This window comes from Narcine bancroftii, unplaced genomic scaffold (genome assembly GCF_036971445.1).
Source record: "Narcine bancroftii isolate sNarBan1 unplaced genomic scaffold, sNarBan1.hap1 Scaffold_153, whole genome shotgun sequence".
Classification (NCBI taxonomy): Eukaryota; Metazoa; Chordata; class Chondrichthyes; order Torpediniformes; family Narcinidae; genus Narcine; species Narcine bancroftii.
The window spans coordinates 3,960,953-3,979,414 of NW_027211888.1; the positions used below are offsets into that span (position 1 = coordinate 3,960,953).

Below are 18,462 nucleotides of genomic sequence, written 5' to 3' on the forward strand. Positions count from 1 at the left end.
CAATCTGTCTCCACTGCTACCTTTAGTTCCCCTCTGTTCTGCAGTGTTCTCCACGGTTCCCCACTTTTTCCAACCTGTACCCCCTGCTCCCTTTGGTTCCCCTCTGTCCTGCAGTGTTCTCCACGGTTCCCCAGTTTTTCCAATGCTTTCACCCTGCTCCCTTTGGTTCCCCACTCTTCTGCATTTTTCCATATGGTTCCCAACTTTTTCCAATCCGATCCCCCTGCTCCCTTTGATTCCCCACTGTTCTGCAGTGTGCCCCACTTCTCAACTTTTTTCCAATATGTTCGCCCTGCTCCCTTTCGTTCCACTCTGTTCAGCAGTGTTTCCCACGTTTTCCCACGTTTCCCTTCATTTTCCAATCCGTTCCCGCTGCTCCCTTTCATTACCCACTGTTTTGCAGTGTTCGCCACGGTTCTGCTCTTTTTCCAATATGTTCTCCATGCTCCCTTTAGTTCACCTCTTTTCTGCTGTGTTCCCCAACGTTGCACACTTTTTTGAATCTGTTCACCCTGATCCCTTTGGTTCCCCTCTATTCTGCAGTGTTCCCCACGGTTCGCCACTTTTTCCAACCTGTACCCCCTGCTACCTTTAGTTCCCCTCTGTCCTGCAGTGTTTCCCACGATTCCCTAGTTTTTCCAATCCGTTCACCCTACTCCCTTTGCTTCCCCTCTGTTCTGCAGTGTTCCCCACAGTTCTCCACCTTTTCCAATCCGTTCCCCCTGCTCCATTTGGTTCCCCAATCTTCTGCATTTTTCCATACGGTTCCCCACTTTTTCCAATCTGATCCTCCTGCTCCCTTTGATTCCCCACTGTTTTGCAGTGTTCCCCACTTCTCAACATTTTTCCAATATGTTCGCCCTGCTCCCTTTCGTTCCCCTCAGTTCTGCAGTGTTTCCCACTTTTCCCCACTTTTTCCAATCCGTTCCCGCTGCTCCCTTTGGTTCCCCACTGTTTTGCAGTGTTTGCCACGGTTCCGCCCTTTTTCCACTCTTTTCTCCATGCTCCGTTTAGTTCCCCTCTATTCTGCAGTGTTCCCCAAGGTTGCACACTTTTTCGAATCTGTTCACCCTGCTCCCTTTCGTTCCCCTCTGTCCTGCAGTGTTCCCCAAGATTCCCCACGTTTTCCAACTTGTACCTCCTGCTCCCTTTCGTTCACGTCTGTCCTGCATTGTTCTCCACGTTCCCCACTTTTTCAAATCCATTCCCCCTGCTCCCTTTGGTTCCACAGTGTTCTGCAGAACTCCCCACGATTCCCCACTTTTTCCAATCTGTTCCCCCTGCTCCGTTTGGTTCTGCTCTATTATGCAGTGTTCCCCACGGTTCCCCACTTTTCCGAACTGTTCCCCCTGCTCAATTTTGTTCCGCAGTGTTCTTCAGTGTTCCCCACGGTTCTCCACATTTTTTCCAATCTGTTCCCCCTGCTCCCTTTGGTTCCCCTGTGTTCTTCAGTGTTCACCACGCTTCCCCACCCCTTCCAATCTGTCCCCACTGCTACCTTTAGTTCCCCTCTGTTCTGCAGTGTTCTCCACGGTTCCCCACTTTTTCCAACCTGTACCCCCTGCTCCCTTTGGTTCCCCTCTGTCCTGCAGTGTTCTCCACGGTTCCCCAGTTTTTCCAATCCTTTCACCCTGCTCCCTTTGGTTCCCCACTCTTCTGCATTTTTCCATATGGTTCCCAACTTTTTCCAATCCGATCCCCCTGCTCCCTTTGATTCCCCACTGTTCTGCAGTGTGCCCCACTTCTCAACTTTTTTCCAATATGTTCGCCCTGCTCCCTTTCGTTCCACTCTGTTCTGCAGTGTTTCCCACGTTTTCCCACGTTTCCCTTCATTTTCCAATCCGTTCCCGCTGCTCCCTTTCATTACCCACTGTTTTGCAGTGTTCGCCACGGTTCTGCTCTTTTTCCAATATGTTCTCCATGCTCCCTTTAGTTCACCTCTTTTCTGCTGTGTTCCCCAACGTTGCACACTTTTTTGAATCTGTTCACCCTGATCCCTTTGGTTCCCCTCTATTCTGCAGTGTTCCCCACGGTTCGCCACTTTTTCCAACCTGTACCCCCTGCTACCTTTAGTTCCCCTCTGTCCTGCAGTGTTTCCCACGATTCCCTAGTTTTTCCAATCCGTTCACCCTACTCCCTTTGCTTCCCCTCTGTTCTGCAGTGTTCCCCACAGTTCTCCACCTTTTCCAATCCGTTCCCCCTGCTCCATTTGGTTCCCCAATCTTCTGCATTTTTCCATACGGTTCCCCACTTTTTCCAATCTGATCCCCCTGCTCACTTTGATTCCCCACTGTTTTGCAGTGTTCCCCACTTCTCAACATTTTTCCAATATGTTCGCCTGCTCCCTTTCGTTCCCCTCAGTTTTGCAGTGTTTCCCACTTTTTCCAATCCGTTCCCGCTGCTCCCTTTGGTTCCCCACTGTTTTGCAGTGTTTGCCACGGTTCCGCACTTTTTCCACTCTTTTCTCCATGCTCCGTTTAGTTCCCCTCTATTCTGCAGTGTTCCCCAAGGTTGCACACTTTTTCGAATCTGTTCACCCTGCTCCCTTTCGTTCCCCTCTGTCCTGCAGTGTTCCCCAAGATTCCCCACGTTTTCCAACTTGTACCTCCTGCTCCCTTTCGTTCACGTCTGTCCTGCATTGTTCTCCACGTTCCCCACTTTTTCAAATCCATTCCCCCTGCTCCCTTTGGTTCCACAGTGTTCTGCAGAACTCCCCACGATTCCCCACTTTTTCCAATCTGTTCCCCCTGCTCCGTTTGGTTCTGCTCTATTATGCAGTGTTCCCCACGGTTCCCCACTTTTCCGAGCTGTTCCCCCTGCTCAATTTTGTTCCGCAGTGTTCTTCAGTGTTCCCCACGGTTCTCTACATTTTTTCCAATCTGTTCCCCCTGCTCCCTTTGGTTCCCCTGTGTTCTTCAGTGTTCACCACGCTTCCCCACCCCTTCCAATCTGTACCCCCTGCTCCCTTTGGTTCCCCTCCATTCTGCAGTGTTTCCCACGATTCCCCACTTTTCCAACCTGTACCCCCTGCTCCCTTTGGTTCCCCTCTGTCCTGCAGTGTTCCCCACGATTCCCCACTTTATCCAATCCATTCCCCCTGCTCCCTTTGGTTCCCCACTCTTCTGCATTTTTCAATATGGTTCCCCACTTTTTCCAATCCGTTCCGCCTGCTCCCTTTGGTTCCCCTCGGTCCTGCAGTTTTCCCCACTGCTTCCCACTTTTTCCAATCCATTCCCCCTGCTCCCATTCGTTCCCCTCTGTTCTGCAGTGTTCCCCACGGTTCCCCACTTATTTCCAATCTGTTCCCCCTGCTCCTTTGGTTCCCCTCCGTTCTGCACTGTTCCCCACGGTTCCCCACTTTTTCCATTCTGTTCCCCCTGCTCCTTTGGTTCCCCTCTGTTCTGCAGTGTTCACCACGGTTCCCTTCATTTTCTAATCCATTCGCCCTGTCCCCTTTGTTTCCGCACTGTTCTGCAGTTGTCCCCACAGTTCACATTTTTTCCAATCTGTTCCCCATGCTCCCTTTGGTTCCCCTGTGTTCTTAAGTGTTCCCCACGATTTCCCATTTTTTCCAACCTGTACCCCCTGCTCCCTTTGGTTCCCCTCTGTCCTGCAGTGTTCCCCACGGTTCTCCACATTTTCCAATCCGTTCCCCCTGCTCCCTTTGGTTCCTCACTCTTCTGCATTTTTCCATACGGTTCCCCACTTTTTCCAATCCGATCCCCCTGCTCTCTTTGATTCCCCACTGTTCTGCAGTGTGCCCCACTTCTCAAATTTTTTCCAATATGTTCGCCCTGCTCCCTTTCGTTCCACTCTGTTCTGCAGTGTTTCCCACGTTTTCCCAAGTTTCCCCACATTTTCCAATCCGTTCCCGCTGCCCCCTTTCATTACCCACTGTTTTGCAGTGTTCGCCACGGTTCCGCTCTTTTTCCAATATGTTCTCCATGCTCCCTTTATTTCCCCTCTATTCTGCTCTGTTCCCCAACGTTGCACATTTTTTCGATCTGTTCACCCTGCTCCCTTTGGTTCCCCTCTATTCTGCAGTGTTCCCCACGGTTCGCCACTTTTCCAACCTGTACCCCCTGCTCCCTTTAGTTCCCCTCTGTCCTGCAGTGTTTTCCACGCTTCCCCAGTGTTTCCAATCCTTTCACCCTGCTCCTTCGGTTCCCCTCTGTTCTGCAGTGTTCACCACGGTTCCCTTCATTTTCTAATCCCTTCGCCCTGTCCCCTTTGTTTCCGCACTGTTCTTCAGTTGTCCCCACGGTTCTCCACATTTTTTCCAATCTGTCCCCCCTGCTCCCTTTGGTTCCCTTGTGTTCGTTATTGTTCCCCATGCTTCCCCACTTTTTGCAATCTGTCCCCCCTGCTCCCTTTGTTTCCCCTCTGTCCTGCAGTGTTCCCACGGTACCCCACTTTTTACAATCCCTTCCCCCTACTCCCTTTATTTACTCAATCTTCTGCATTTTTCCATACGGTTCCTCACATTTTCCAATCCTTTCACCCTGCTCCCTTGGTTCCCCTCTGTCCTGCAGTGTTCTCCACGGTTCCCCAGTTTTTCCAATCCTTTCACCCTGCTCCCTTTGGTTCTCCTCTGTTCTGCATTTTCCCCACGGTTCTCCACATTTTTTCCAATCTGTCCCCCCTGCTCCCTTTGGTTCCCCTGTGTTCTTTAGTGTTCCCCATGCTTCCCCACTTTTTGCAACCTGTCCCCCTGCTCCCTTTGGTTCCCCTCAGTCCTGCAGTGTTCCCCACAGTTCTCCACCTTTTCCAATCCGTTCGCCCTGCTCCATTTGGTTCCCCAATCTTCTGCATTTTTCCATACGGTTCCCCACTTTTTCCAATCTGATCCCCCTGCTCCCTTTGATTCCCCACTGTTCTGCAGTGTGCCCCACTTCTCAACTTTTTTCCAATATGTTCGCCCTGCTCCCTTTCGTTCCACTCTGTTCAGCAGTGTTTCCCACGTTTTCCCACGTTTCTCTTCATTTTCCAATCCGTTCCCGCTGCTCCCTTTCATTACCCACTGTTTTGCAGTGTTCGCCACGGTTCTGCTCTTTTTCCAATATGTTCTCCATGCTCCCTTTATTTCCCCTCTATTCTGCTCTGTTCCCCAACGTTGCACATTTTTTCGATCTGTTCACCCTGCTCCCTTTAGTTCCCCTCTTTTCTTCTGTTTTCCCCAACGTTGCACACTTTTTCGAATCTGTTCACCCTGCTCGCTTTGGTTCCCCTCTATTCTGCCGTGTTCCCCACTGTTCGCCACTTTTTCCAACCTGTAGCCCCTGCTCCCTTTGGTTCCCCTCTGTCCTGCAGTGTTCTCCACGGTTCCCCAGTTTTTCCAAACCTTTCACCCTGCTCCCTTTGGTTCCCCACTCTTCTGCATTTTTCCATATAGTTCCCCACTTTTTCCAATCCGATCCCCCTGCTCCCTTTGATTCCCCACTGTTGTGCAGTGTGCCCCACTTCTCAACTTTTTTCAATATGTTCGACCTGCTCCCTTTCGTTCCACTCTGTTCTGCAGTGTTTCCCACGTTTTCCCACGTTTCCCCACATTTTCCAATCCGTTCCCGCTGCTCCCTTTCGTTACCCACTGTTTTGCAGTGTTCGCCACGGTTCCGCTCTTTTTCCAATATGTTCTCCATGCTCCCTTTAGTTCACCTCTTTTCTGCTGTGTTCCCCAACGTTGCACACTTTTTTGAATCTGTTCACCCTGCTCCCTTTGGTTCCCCTCTATTCTGCAGTGTTCCCCACGGTTCTCCACATTTTTTCCAATCTGTCCCCACTGCTAGCTTTAGTTCCCCTCTGTTCTGCAGTGTTCTCCACGGTTCCCCACTTTTTCCAACCTGTACCCCCTGCTCCCTTTGGTTCCCCTCTGTCCTGCAGTGTTCTCCACGGTTCCCCAGTTTTTCCAATCCTTTCACCCTGCTCCCTTTGGTTCCCCACTCTTCTGCATTTTTCCATATGGTTCCCAAATTTTTCCAATCCGATCCCCCTGCTCCCTTTGATTCCCCACTGTTCTGCAGTGTGCCCCACTTCTCAACTTTATTCCAATATGTTCGCCCTGCTCCCTTTCGTTCCACTCTGTTCAGCAGTGTTTCCCACGTTTTCCCACGTTTCCCTTCATTTTCCAATCCGTTCCCGCTGCTCCCTTTCATTACCCACTGTTTTGCAGTGTTCGCCACGGTTCTGCTCTTTTTCCAATATGTTCTCCATGCTCCCTTTAGTTCACCTCTTTTCTGCTGTGTTCCCCAACGTTGCACACTTTTTTGAATCTGTTCACCCTGATCCCTTTGGTTCCCCTCTATTCTGCAGTGTTCCCCACGGTTCGCCACTTTTTCCAACCTGTACCCCCTGCTACCTTTAGTTCCCCTCTGTCCTGCAGTGTTTCCCACGATTCCCTAGTTTTTGCAATCCGTTCACCCTACTCCCTTTGCTTCCCCTCTGTTCTGCAGTGTTCCCCACAGTTCTCCACCTTTTCCAATCCGTTCCCCCTGCTCCATTTGGTTCCCCAATCTTCTGCATTTTTCCATACGGTTCCCCACTTTTTCCAATCTGATCCCCCTGCTCCCTTTGATTCCCCACTGTTTTGCAGTGTTCCCCACTTCTCAACATTTTTCCAATATGTTCGCCCTGCTCCCTTTCGTTCCCCTCAGTTCTGCAGTGTTTCCCACTTTTCCCCACTTTTTCCAATCCGTTCCCGCTGCTCCCTTTGGTTCCCCACTGTTTTGCAGTGTTTGCCACGGTTCCGCACTTTTTCCACTCTTTTCTCCATGCTCCGTTTAGTTCCCCTCTATTCTGCAGTGTTCCCCAAGGTTGCACACTTTTTCGAATCTCTTCACCCTGCTCCCTTTCGTTCCCCTCTGTCCTGCAGTGTTCCCCAAGATTCCCCACGTTTTCCAACTTGTACCTCCTGCTCCCTTTCGTTCACGTCTGTCCTGCATTGTTCTCCACGTTCCCCACTTTTTCAAATCCATTCCCCCTGCTCCCTTTGGTTCCACAGTGTTCTGCAGAACTCCCCACGATTCCCCACTTTTTCCAATCTGTTCCCCCTGCTCCGTTTTGTTCTGCTCTATTATGCAGTGTTCCCCACGGTTCCCTACTTTTCCGAGCTGTTCCCCCTGCTCAATTTTGTTCCGCAGTGTTCTTCAGTGTTCCCCACGGTTCTCCACATTTTTTCCAATCTGTTCCCCCTGCTCCCTTTGGTTCCCCTGTGTTCTTCAGTGTTCACCACGCTTCCCCACCCCTTCCAATCTGTCCCCACTGCTACCTTTAGTTCCCCTCTGTTCTGCAGTGTTCTCCACGGTTCCCCACTTTTTCCAACCTGTACCCCCTGCTCCCTTTGGTTCCCCTCTGTCCTGCAGTGTTCTCCACGGTTCCCCAGTTTTTCCAATCCTTTCACCCTGCTCCCTTTGGTTCCCCACTCTTCTGCATTTTTCCATATGGTTCCCAACTTTTTCCAATCCGATCCCCCTGCTCCCTTTGATTCCCCACTGTTGTGCAGTGTGCCCCACTTCTCAACTTTTTTCAATATGTTCGACCTGCTCCCTTTCGTTCCACTCTGTTCTGCAGTGTTTCCCACGTTTTCCCACGTTTCCCCACATTTTCCAATCCGTTCCCGCTGCTCCCTTTCGTTACCCACTGTTTTGCAGTGTTCGCCACGGTTCCGCTCTTTTTCCAATATGTTCTCCATGCTCCCTTTAGTTCACCTCTTTTCTGCTGTGTTCCCCAACGTTGCACACTTTTTTGAATCTGTTCACCCTGCTCCCTTTGGTTTCCCTCTATTCTGCAGTGTTCCCCACGGTTCGCCACTTTTTCCAACCTGTACCCCCTGCTCCCTTTGGTTCCCCTCTGTCCTGCAGTGTTCTCCACGGTCCCCAGTTTTTCCAATCCTTTCACCCTGCTCCCTTTGGTTCCCCTCTGTTCTGCATTTTCCCCACGGTTCTCCACATTTTTTCCAATCTGTCTCCACTGCTACCTTTAGTTCCCCTCTGTTCTGCAGTGTTCTCCACGGTTCCCCACTTTTTCCAACCTGTACCCCCTGCTCCCTTTGGTTCCCCTCTGTCCTGCAGTGTTCTCCACGGTTCCCCAGTTTTTCCAATGCTTTCACCCTGCTCCCTTTGGTTCCCCACTCTTCTGCATTTTTCCATATGGTTCCCAACTTTTTCCAATCCGATCCCCCTGCTCCCTTTGATTCCCCACTGTTCTGCAGTGTGCCCCACTTCTCAACTTTTTTCCAATATGTTCGCCCTGCTCCCTTTCGTTCCACTCTGTTCAGCAGTGTTTCCCACGTTTTCCCACGTTTCCCTTCATTTTCCAATCCGTTCCCGCTGCTCCCTTTCATTACCCACTGTTTTGCAGTGTTCGCCACGGTTCTGCTCTTTTTCCAATATGTTCTCCATGCTCCCTTTAGTTCACCTCTTTTCTGCTGTGTTCCCCAACGTTGCACACTTTTTTGAATCTGTTCACCCTGATCCCTTTGGTTCCCCTCTATTCTGCAGTGTTCCCCACGGTTCGCCACTTTTTCCAACCTGTACCCCCTGCTACCTTTAGTTCCCCTCTGTCCTGCAGTGTTTCCCACGATTCCCTAGTTTTTCCAATCCGTTCACCCTACTCCCTTTGCTTCCCCTCTGTTCTGCAGTGTTCCCCACAGTTCTCCACCTTTTCCAATCCGTTCCCCCTGCTCCATTTGGTTCCCCAATCTTCTGCATTTTTCCATACGGTTCCCCACTTTTTCCAATCTGATCCCCCTGCTCCCTTTGATTCCCCACTGTTTTGCAGTGTTCCCCACTTCTCAACATTTTTCCAATATGTTCGCCCTGCTCCCTTTCGTTCCCCTCAGTTCTGCAGTGTTTCCCACTTTTCCCCACTTTTTCCAATCCGTTCCCGCTGCTCCCTTTGGTTCCCCACTGTTTTGCAGTGTTTGCCACGGTTCCGCCCTTTTTCCACTCTTTTCTCCATGCTCCGTTTAGTTCCCCTCTATTCTGCAGTGTTCCCCAAGGTTGCACACTTTTTCGAATCTGTTCACCCTGCTCCCTTTCGTTCCCCTCTGTCCTGCAGTGTTCCCCAAGATTCCCCACGTTTTCCAACTTGTACCTCCTGCTCCCTTTCGTTCACGTCTGTCCTGCATTGTTCTCCACGTTCCCCACTTTTTCAAATCCATTCCCCCTGCTCCCTTTGGTTCCACAGTGTTCTGCAGAACTCCCCACGATTCCCCACTTTTTCCAATCTGTTCCCCCTGCTCCGTTTGGTTCTGCTCTATTATGCAGTGTTCCCCACGGTTCCCCACTTTTCCGAACTGTTCCCCCTGCTCAATTTTGTTCCGCAGTGTTCTTCAGTGTTCCCCACGGTTCTCCACATTTTTTCCAATCTGTTCCCCCTGCTCCCTTTGGTTCCCCTGTGTTCTTCAGTGTTCACCACGCTTCCCCACCCCTTCCAATCTGTCCCCACTGCTACCTTTAGTTCCCCTCTGTTCTGCAGTGTTCTCCACGGTTCCCCACTTTTTCCAACCTGTACCCCCTGCTCCCTTTGGTTCCCCTCTGTCCTGCAGTGTTCTCCACGGTTCCCCAGTTTTTCCGATCCTTTCACCCTGCTCCCTTTGGTTCCCCACTCTTCTGCATTTTTCCATATGGTTCCCAACTTTTTCCAATCCGATCCCCCTGCTCCCTTTGATTCCCCACTGTTCTGCAGTGTGCCCCACTTCTCAACTTTTTTCCAATATGTTCGCCCTGCTCCCTTTCGTTCCACTCTGTTCTGCAGTGTTTCCCACGTTTTCCCACGTTTCCCTTCATTTTCCAATCCGTTCCCGCTGCTCCCTTTCATTACCCACTGTTTTGCAGTGTTCGCCACGGTTCTGCTCTTTTTCCAATATGTTCTCCATGCTCCCTTTAGTTCACCTCTTTTCTGCTGTGTTCCCCAACGTTGCACACTTTTTTGAATCTGTTCACCCTGATCCCTTTGGTTCCCCTCTATTCTGCAGTGTTCCCCACGGTTCGCCACTTTTTCCAACCTGTACCCCCTGCTACCTTTAGTTCCCCTCTGTCCTGCAGTGTTTCCCACGATTCCCTAGTTTTTCCAATCCGTTCACCCTACTCCCTTTGCTTCCCCTCTGTTCTGCAGTGTTCCCCACAGTTCTCCACCTTTTCCAATCCGTTCCCCCTGCTCCATTTGGTTCCCCAATCTTCTGCATTTTTCCATACGGTTCCCCACTTTTTCCAATCTGATCCCCCTGCTCACTTTGATTCCCCACTGTTTTGCAGTGTTCCCCACTTCTCAACATTTTTCCAATATGTTCGCCTGCTCCCTTTCGTTCCCCTCAGTTTTGCAGTGTTTCCCACTTTTCCCCACTTTTTCCAATCCGTTCCCGCTGCTCCCTTTGGTTCCCCACTGTTTTGCAGTGTTTGCCACGGTTCCGCACTTTTTCCACTCTTTTCTCCATGCTCCGTTTAGTTCCCCTCTATTCTGCAGTGTTCCCCAAGGTTGCACACTTTTTCGAATCTGTTCACCCTGCTCCCTTTCGTTCCCCTCTGTCCTGCAGTGTTCCCCAAGATTCCCCACGTTTTCCAACTTGTACCTCCTGCTCCCTTTCGTTCACGTCTGTCCTGCATTGTTCTCCACGTTCCCCACTTTTTCAAATCCATTCCCCCTGCTCCCTTTGGTTCCACAGTGTTCTGCAGAACTCCCCACGATTCCCCACTTTTTCCAATCTGTTCCCCCTGCTCCGTTTGGTTCTGCTCTATTATGCAGTGTTCCCCACGGTTCCCCACTTTTCCGAGCTGTTCCCCCTGCTCAATTTTGTTCCGCAGTGTTCTTCAGTGTTCCCCACGGTTCTCTACATTTTTTCCAATCTGTTCCCCCTGCTCCCTTTGGTTCCCCTGTGTTCTTCAGTGTTCACCACGCTTCCCCACCCCTTCCAATCTGTACCCCCTGCTCCCTTTGGTTCCCCTCCATTCTACAGTGTTTCCCACGATTCCCCACTTTTCCAACCTGTACCCCCTGCTCCCTTTGGTTCCCCTCTGTCCTGCAGTGTTCCCCACGATTCCCCACTTTATCCAATCCATTCCCCCTGCTCCCTTTGGTTCCCCACTCTTCTGCATTTTTCAATATGGTTCCCCACTTTTTCCAATCCGTTCCGCCTGCTCCCTTTGGTTCCCCTCGGTCCTGCAGTTTTCCCCACTGCTTCCCACTTTTTCCAATCCATTCCCCCTGCTCCCATTCGTTCCCCTCTGTTCTGCAGTGTTCCCCACGGTTCCCCACTTATTTCCAATCTGTTCCCCCTGCTCCTTTGGTTCCCCTCCGTTCTGCACTGTTCCCCACGGTTCCCCACTTTTTCCATTCTGTTCCCCCTGCTCCTTTGGTTCCCCTCTGTTCTGCAGTGTTCACCACGGTTCCCTTCATTTTCTAATCCATTCGCCCTGTCCCCTTTGTTTCCGCACTGTTCTGCAGTTGTCCCCACAGTTCACATTTTTTCCAATCTGTTCCCCATGCTCCCTTTGGTTCCCCTGTGTTCTTAAGTGTTCCCCACGATTTCCCATTTTTTCCAACCTGTACCCCCTGCTCCCTTTGGTTCCCCTCTGTCCTGCAGTGTTCCCCACGGTTCTCCACATTTTCCAATCCGTTCCCCCTGCTCCCTTTGGTTCCTCACTCTTCTGCATTTTTCCATACGGTTCCCCACTTTTTCCAATCCGATCCCCCTGCTCTCTTTGATTCCCCACTGTTCTGCAGTGTGCCCCACTTCTCAAATTTTTTCCAATATGTTCGCCCTGCTCCCTTTCGTTCCACTCTGTTCTGCAGTGTTTCCCACGTTTTCCCAAGTTTCCCCACATTTTCCAATCCGTTCCCGCTGCCCCCTTTCATTACCCACTGTTTTGCAGTGTTCGCCACGGTTCCGCTCTTTTTCCAATATGTTCTCCATGCTCCCTTTATTTCCCCTCTATTCTGCTCTGTTCCCCAACGTTGCACATTTTTTCGATCTGTTCACCCTGCTCCCTTTGGTTCCCCTCTATTCTGCAGTGTTCCCCACGGTTCGCCACTTTTCCAACCTGTACCCCCTGCTCCCTTTAGTTCCCCTCTGTCCTGCAGTGTTTTCCACGCTTCCCCAGTGTTTCCAATCCTTTCACCCTGCTCCTTCGGTTCCCCTCTGTTCTGCAGTGTTCACCACGGTTCCCTTCATTTTCTAATCCCTTCGCCCTGTCCCCTTTGTTTCCGCACTGTTCTTCAGTTGTCCCCACGGTTCTCCACATTTTTTCCAATCTGTCCCCCCTGCTCCCTTTGGTTCCCTTGTGTTCGTTATTGTTCCCCATGCTTCCCCACTTTTTGCAATCTGTCCCCCCTGCTCCCTTTGTTTCCCCTCTGTCCTGCAGTGTTCCCACGGTACCCCACTTTTTACAATCCCTTCCCCCTACTCCCTTTATTTACTCAATCTTCTGCATTTTTCCATACGGTTCCTCACATTTTCCAATCCTTTCACCCTGCTCCCTTGGTTCCCCTCTGTCCTGCAGTGTTCTCCACGGTTCCCCAGTTTTTACAATCCTTTCACCCTGCTCCCTTTCGTTCTCCTCTGTTCTGCATTTTCCCCACGGTTCTCCACATTTTTTCCAATCTGTCCCCCCTGCTCCCTTTGGTTCCCCTGTGTTCTTTAGTGTTCCCCATGCTTCCCCACTTTTTGCAACCTGTCCCCCTGCTCCCTTTGGTTCCCCTCTGTCCTGCAGTGTTCCCCACAGTTCTCCACCTTTTCCAATCCGTTCGCCCTGCTCCATTTGGTTCCCCAATCTTCTGCATTTTTCCATACGGTTCCCCACTTTTTCCAATCTGATCCCCCTGCTCCCTTTGATTCCCCACTGTTCTGCAGTGTGCCCCACTTCTCAACTTTTTTCCAATATGTTCGCCCTGCTCCCTTTCGTTCCACTCTGTTCAGCAGTGTTTCCCACGTTTTCCCACGTTTCTCTTCATTTTCCAATCCGTTCCCGCTGCTCCCTTTCATTACCCACTGTTTTGCAGTGTTCGCCACGGTTCTGCTCTTTTTCCAATATGTTCTCCATGCTCCCTTTATTTCCCCTCTATTCTGCTCTGTTCCCCAACGTTGCACATTTTTTCGATCTGTTCACCCTGCTCCCTTTAGTTCCCCTCTTTTCTGCTGTTTTCCCCAACGTTGCACACTTTTTCGAATCTGTTCACCCTGCTCGCTTTGGTTCCCCTCTATTCTGCCGTGTTCCCCACGGTTCGCCACTTTTTCCAACCTGTACCCCCTGCTCCCTTTGGTTCCCCTCTGTCCTGCAGTGTTCTCCACGGTTCCCCAGTTTTTCCAAACCTTTCACCCTGCTCCCTTTGGTTCCCCACTCTTCTGCATTTTTCCATATAGTTCCCCACTTTTTCCAATCCGATCCCCCTGCTCCCTTTGATTCCCCACTGTTGTGCAGTGTGCCCCACTTCTCAACTTTTTTCAATATGTTCGACCTGCTCCCTTTCGTTCCACTCTGTTCTGCAGTGTTTCCCACGTTTTCCCACGTTTCCCCACATTTTCCAATCCGTTCCCGCTGCTCCCTTTCGTTACCCACTGTTTTGCAGTGTTCGCCACGGTTCCGCTCTTTTTCCAATATGTTCTCCATGCTCCCTTTAGTTCACCTCTTTTCTGCTGTGTTCCCCAACGTTGCACACTTTTTTGAATCTGTTCACCCTGCTCCCTTTGGTTCCCCTCTATTCTGCAGTGTTCCCCACGGTTCTCCACATTTTTTCCAATCTGTCCCCACTGCTAGCTTTAGTTCCCCACTGTTCTGCAGTGTTCTCCACGGTTCCCCACTTTTTCCAACCTGTACCCCCTGCTCCCTTTGGTTCCCCTCTGTCCTGCAGTGTTCTCCACGGTTCCCCAGTTTTTCCAATCCTTTCACCCTGCTCCCTTTGGTTCCCCACTCTTCTGCATTTTTCCATATGGTTCCCAAATTTTTCCAATCCGATCCCCCTGCTCCCTTTGATTCCCCACTGTTCTGCAGTGTGCCCCACTTCTCAACTTTATTCCAATATGTTCGCCCTGCTCCCTTTCGTTCCACTCTGTTCAGCAGTGTTTCCCACGTTTTCCCACGTTTCCCTTCATTTTCCAATCCGTTCCCGCTGCTCCCTTTCATTACCCACTGTTTTGCAGTGTTCGCCACGGTTCTGCTCTTTTTCCAATATGTTCTCCATGCTCCCTTTAGTTCACCTCTTTTCTGCTGTGTTCCCCAACGTTGCACACTTTTTTGAATCTGTTCACCCTGATCCCTTTGGTTCCCCTCTATTCTGCAGTGTTCCCCACGGTTCGCCACTTTTTCCAACCTGTACCCCCTGCTACCTTTAGTTCCCCTCTGTCCTGCAGTGTTTCCCACGATTCCCTAGTTTTTGCAATCCGTTCACCCTACTCCCTTTGCTTCCCCTCTGTTCTGCAGTGTTCTCCACAGTTCTCCACCTTTTCCAATCCGTTCCCCCTGCTCCATTTGGTTCCCCAATCTTCTGCATTTTTCCATACGGTTCCCCACTTTTTCCAATCTGATCCCCCTGCTCCCTTTGATTCCCCACTGTTTTGCAGTGTTCCCCACTTCTCAACATTTTTCCAATATGTTCGCCCTGCTCCCTTTCGTTCCCCTCAGTTCTGCAGTGTTTCCCACTTTTCCCCACTTTTTCCAATCCGTTCCCGCTGCTCCCTTTGGTTCCCCACTGTTTTGCAGTGTTTGCCACGGTTCCGCACTTTTTCCACTCTTTTCTCCATGCTCCGTTTAGTTCCCCTCTATTCTGCAGTGTTCCCCAAGGTTGCACACTTTTTCGAATCTGTTCACCCTGCTCCCTTTCGTTCCCCTCTGTCCTGCAGTGTTCCCCAAGATTCCCCACGTTTTCCAACTTGTACCTCCTGCTCCCTTTCGTTCACGTCTGTCCTGCATTGTTCTCCACGTTCCCCACTTTTTCAAATCCATTCCCCCTGCTCCCTTTGGTTCCACAGTGTTCTGCAGAACTCCCCACGATTCCCCACTTTTTCCAATCTGTTCCCCCTGCTCCGTTTGGTTCTGCTCTATTATGCAGTGTTCCCCACGGTTCCCCACTTTTCCGAGCTGTTCCCCCTGCTCAATTTTGTTCCACAGTGTTCTTCAGTGTTCCCCACGGTTCTCCACATTTTTTCCAATCTGTTCCCCCTGCTCCCTTTGGTTCCCCTGTGTTCTTCAGTGTTCACCACGCTTCCCCACCCCTTCCAATCTGTCCCCACTGCTACCTTTAGTTCCCCTCTGTTCTGCAGTGTTCTCCACGGTTCCCCACTTTTTCCAACCTGTACCCCCTGCTCCCTTTGGTTCCCCTCTGTCCTGCAGTGTTCTCCACGGTTCCCCAGTTTTTCCAATCCTTTCACCCTGCTCCCTTTGGTTCCCCACTCTTCTGCATTTTTCCATATGGTTCCCAACTTTTTCCAATCCGATCCCCCTGCTCCCTTTGATTCCCCACTGTTCTGCGGTGTGCCCCACTTCTCAACTTTTTTCCAATATGTTCGCCCTGCTCCCTTTCGTTCCACTCTGTTCTTCAGTGTTTCCCACGTTTCCCTTCATTTTCCAATCCGTTCCCGCTGCTCCCTTTCATTACCCACTGTTTTGCAGTGTTCGCCACGGTTCCGCTCTTTTTCCAATATGTTTTCCATGCTCCCTTTAGTTCCCCTCTTTTCTGCTGTTTTCCCCAACGTTGCACACTTTTTCGAATCTGTTCACCCTGCTCGCTTTGGTTCCCCTCTATTCTGCAGTGTTCCCCACGGTTCGCCACTTTTTCCAACCTGTACCCCCTGCTCCCTTTGGTTCCCCTCTGTCCTGCAGTGTTCTCCACGGTTCCCCAGTTTTTCCAAACCTTTCACCCTGCTCCCTTTGGTTCCCCACTCTTCTGCATTTTTCCATATAGTTCCCCACTTTTTCCAATCCGATCCCCCTGCTCCCTTTGATTCCCCACTGTTGTGCAGTGTGCCCCACTTCTCAACTTTTTTCAATATGTTCGACCTGCTCCCTTTCGTTCCACTCTGTTCTGCAGTGTTTCCCACGTTTTCCCACGTTTCCCCACATTTTCCAATCCGTTCCCGCTGCTCCCTTTCGTTACCCACTGTTTTGCAGTGTTCGCCACGGTTCCGCTCTTTTTCCAATATGTTCTCCATGCTCCCTTTAGTTCACCTCGTTTCTGCTGTGTTCCCCAACGTTGCACACTTTTTTGAATCTGTTCACCCTGCTCCCTTTGGTTCCCCTCTATTCTGCAGTGTTCCCCACGGTTCGCCACTTTTTCCAACCTGTACCCCCTGCTCCCTTTGGTTCCCCTCTGTCCTGCAGTGTTCTCCACGGTCCCCAGTTTTTCCAATCCTTTCACCCTGCTCCCTTTGGTTCCCCTCTGTTCTGCATTTTCCCCACGGTTCTCCACATTTTTTCCAATCTGTCTCCACTGCTACCTTTAGTTCCCCTCTGTTCTGCAGTGTTCTCCACGGTTCCCCACTTTTTCCAACCTGTACCCCCTGCTCCCTTTGGTTCCCCTCTGTCCTGCAGTGTTCTCCACGGTTCCCCAGTTTTTCCAATCCTTTCACCCTGCTCCCTTTGGTTCCCCACTCTTCTGCATTTTTCCATATGGTTCCCAACTTTTTCCAATCCGATCCCCCTGCTCCCTTTGATTCCCCACTGTTCTGCAGTGTGCCCCACTTCTCAACTTTTTTCCAATATGTTCGCCCTGCTCCCTTTCGTTCCACTCTGTTCTGCAGTGTTTCCCACGTTTTCCCACGTTTCCCTTCATTTTCCAATCCGTTCCCGCTGCTCCCTTTCATTACCCACTGTTTTGCAGTGTTCGCCACGGTTCTGCTCTTTTTCCAATATGTTCTCCATGCTCCCTTTAGTTCACCTCTTTTCTGCTGTGTTCCCCAACGTTGCACACTTTTTTGAATCTGTTCACCCTGATCCCTTTGGTTCCCCTCTATTCTGCAGTGTTCCCCACGGTTCGCCACTTTTCCAACCTGTACCCCCTGCTCCCTTTAGTTCCCCTCTGTCCTGCAGTGTTTTCCACGCTTCCCCAGTGTTTCCAATCCTTTCACCCTGCTCCTTCGGTTCCCCTCTGTTCTGCAGTGTTCACCACGGTTCCCTTCATTTTCTAATCCCTTCGCCCTGTCCCCTTTGTTTCCGCACTGTTCTTCAGTTGTCCCCACGGTTTCCACATTTTTTCCAATCTGTCCCCCCTGCTCCCTTTGGTTCCCTTGTGTTCGTTATTGTTCCCCATGCTTCCCCACTTTTTGCAATCTGTCCCCCCTGCTCCCTTTGTTTCCCCTCTGTCCTGCAGTGTTCCCACGGTACCCCACTTTTTACAATCCCTTCCCCCTACTCCCTTTATTTACTCAATCTTCTGCATTTTTCCATACGGTTCCTCACATTTTCCAATCCTTTCACCCTGCTCCCTTGGTTCCCCTCTGTCCTGCAGTGTTCTCCACGGTTCCCCAGTTTTTACAATCCTTTCACCCTGCTCCCTTTCGTTCTCCTCTGTTCTGCATTTTCCCCACGGTTCTCCACATTTTTTCCAATCTGTCCCCCCTGCTCCCTTTGGTTCCCCTGTGTTCTTTAGTGTTCCCCATGCTTCCCCACTTTTTGCAACCTGTCCCCCTGCTCCCTTTGGTTCCCCTCTGTCCTGCAGTGTTCCCCACAGTTCTCCACCTTTTCCAATCCGTTCGCCCTGCTCCATTTGGTTCCCCAATCTTCTGCATTTTTCCATACGGTTCCCCACTTTTTCCAATCTGATCCCCCTGCTCCCTTTGATTCCCCACTGTTCTGCAGTGTGCCCCACTTCTCAACTTTTTTCCAATATGTTCGCCCTGCTCCCTTTCGTTCCACTCTGTTCAGCAGTGTTTCCCACGTTTTCCCACGTTTCTCTTCATTTTCCAATCCGTTCCCGCTGCTCCCTTTCATTACCCACTGTTTTGCAGTGTTCGCCACGGTTCTGCTCTTTTTCCAATATGTTCTCCATGCTCCCTTTATTTCCCCTCTATTCTGCTCTGTTCCCCAACGTTGCACATTTTTTCGATCTGTTCACCCTGCTCCCTTTAGTTCCCCTCTTTTCTGCTGTTTTCCCCAACGTTGCACACTTTTTCGAATCTGTTCACCCTGCTCGCTTTGGTTCCCCTCTATTCTGCCGTGTTCCCCACGGTTCGCCACTTTTTCCAACCTGTACCCCCTGCTCCCTTTGGTTCCCCTCTGTCCTGCAGTGTTCTCCACGGTTCCCCAGTTTTTCCAAACCTTTCACCCTGCTCCCTTTGGTTCCCCACTCTTCTGCATTTTTCCATATAGTTCCCCACTTTTTCCAATCCGATCCCCCTGCTCCCTTTGATTCCCCACTGTTGTGCAGTGTGCCCCACTTCTCAACTTTTTTCAATATGTTCGACCTGCTCCCTTTCGTTCCACTCTGTTCTGCAGTGTTTCCCACGTTTTCCCACGTTTCCCCACATTTTCCAATCCG

The 18,462-nt window shown here is 50.8% G+C and overlaps 1 long non-coding RNA gene across 1 annotated transcript in view; it reads left to right on the forward strand.

Moving 5' to 3' along the window:
• LOC138750479 (uncharacterized) overlaps window positions 1-18,462 on the forward strand; it is a 477,239-nt gene that overhangs the window by 338,672 nt on the left and 120,105 nt on the right. The gene's annotated exons all lie outside the window — the stretch shown is intronic.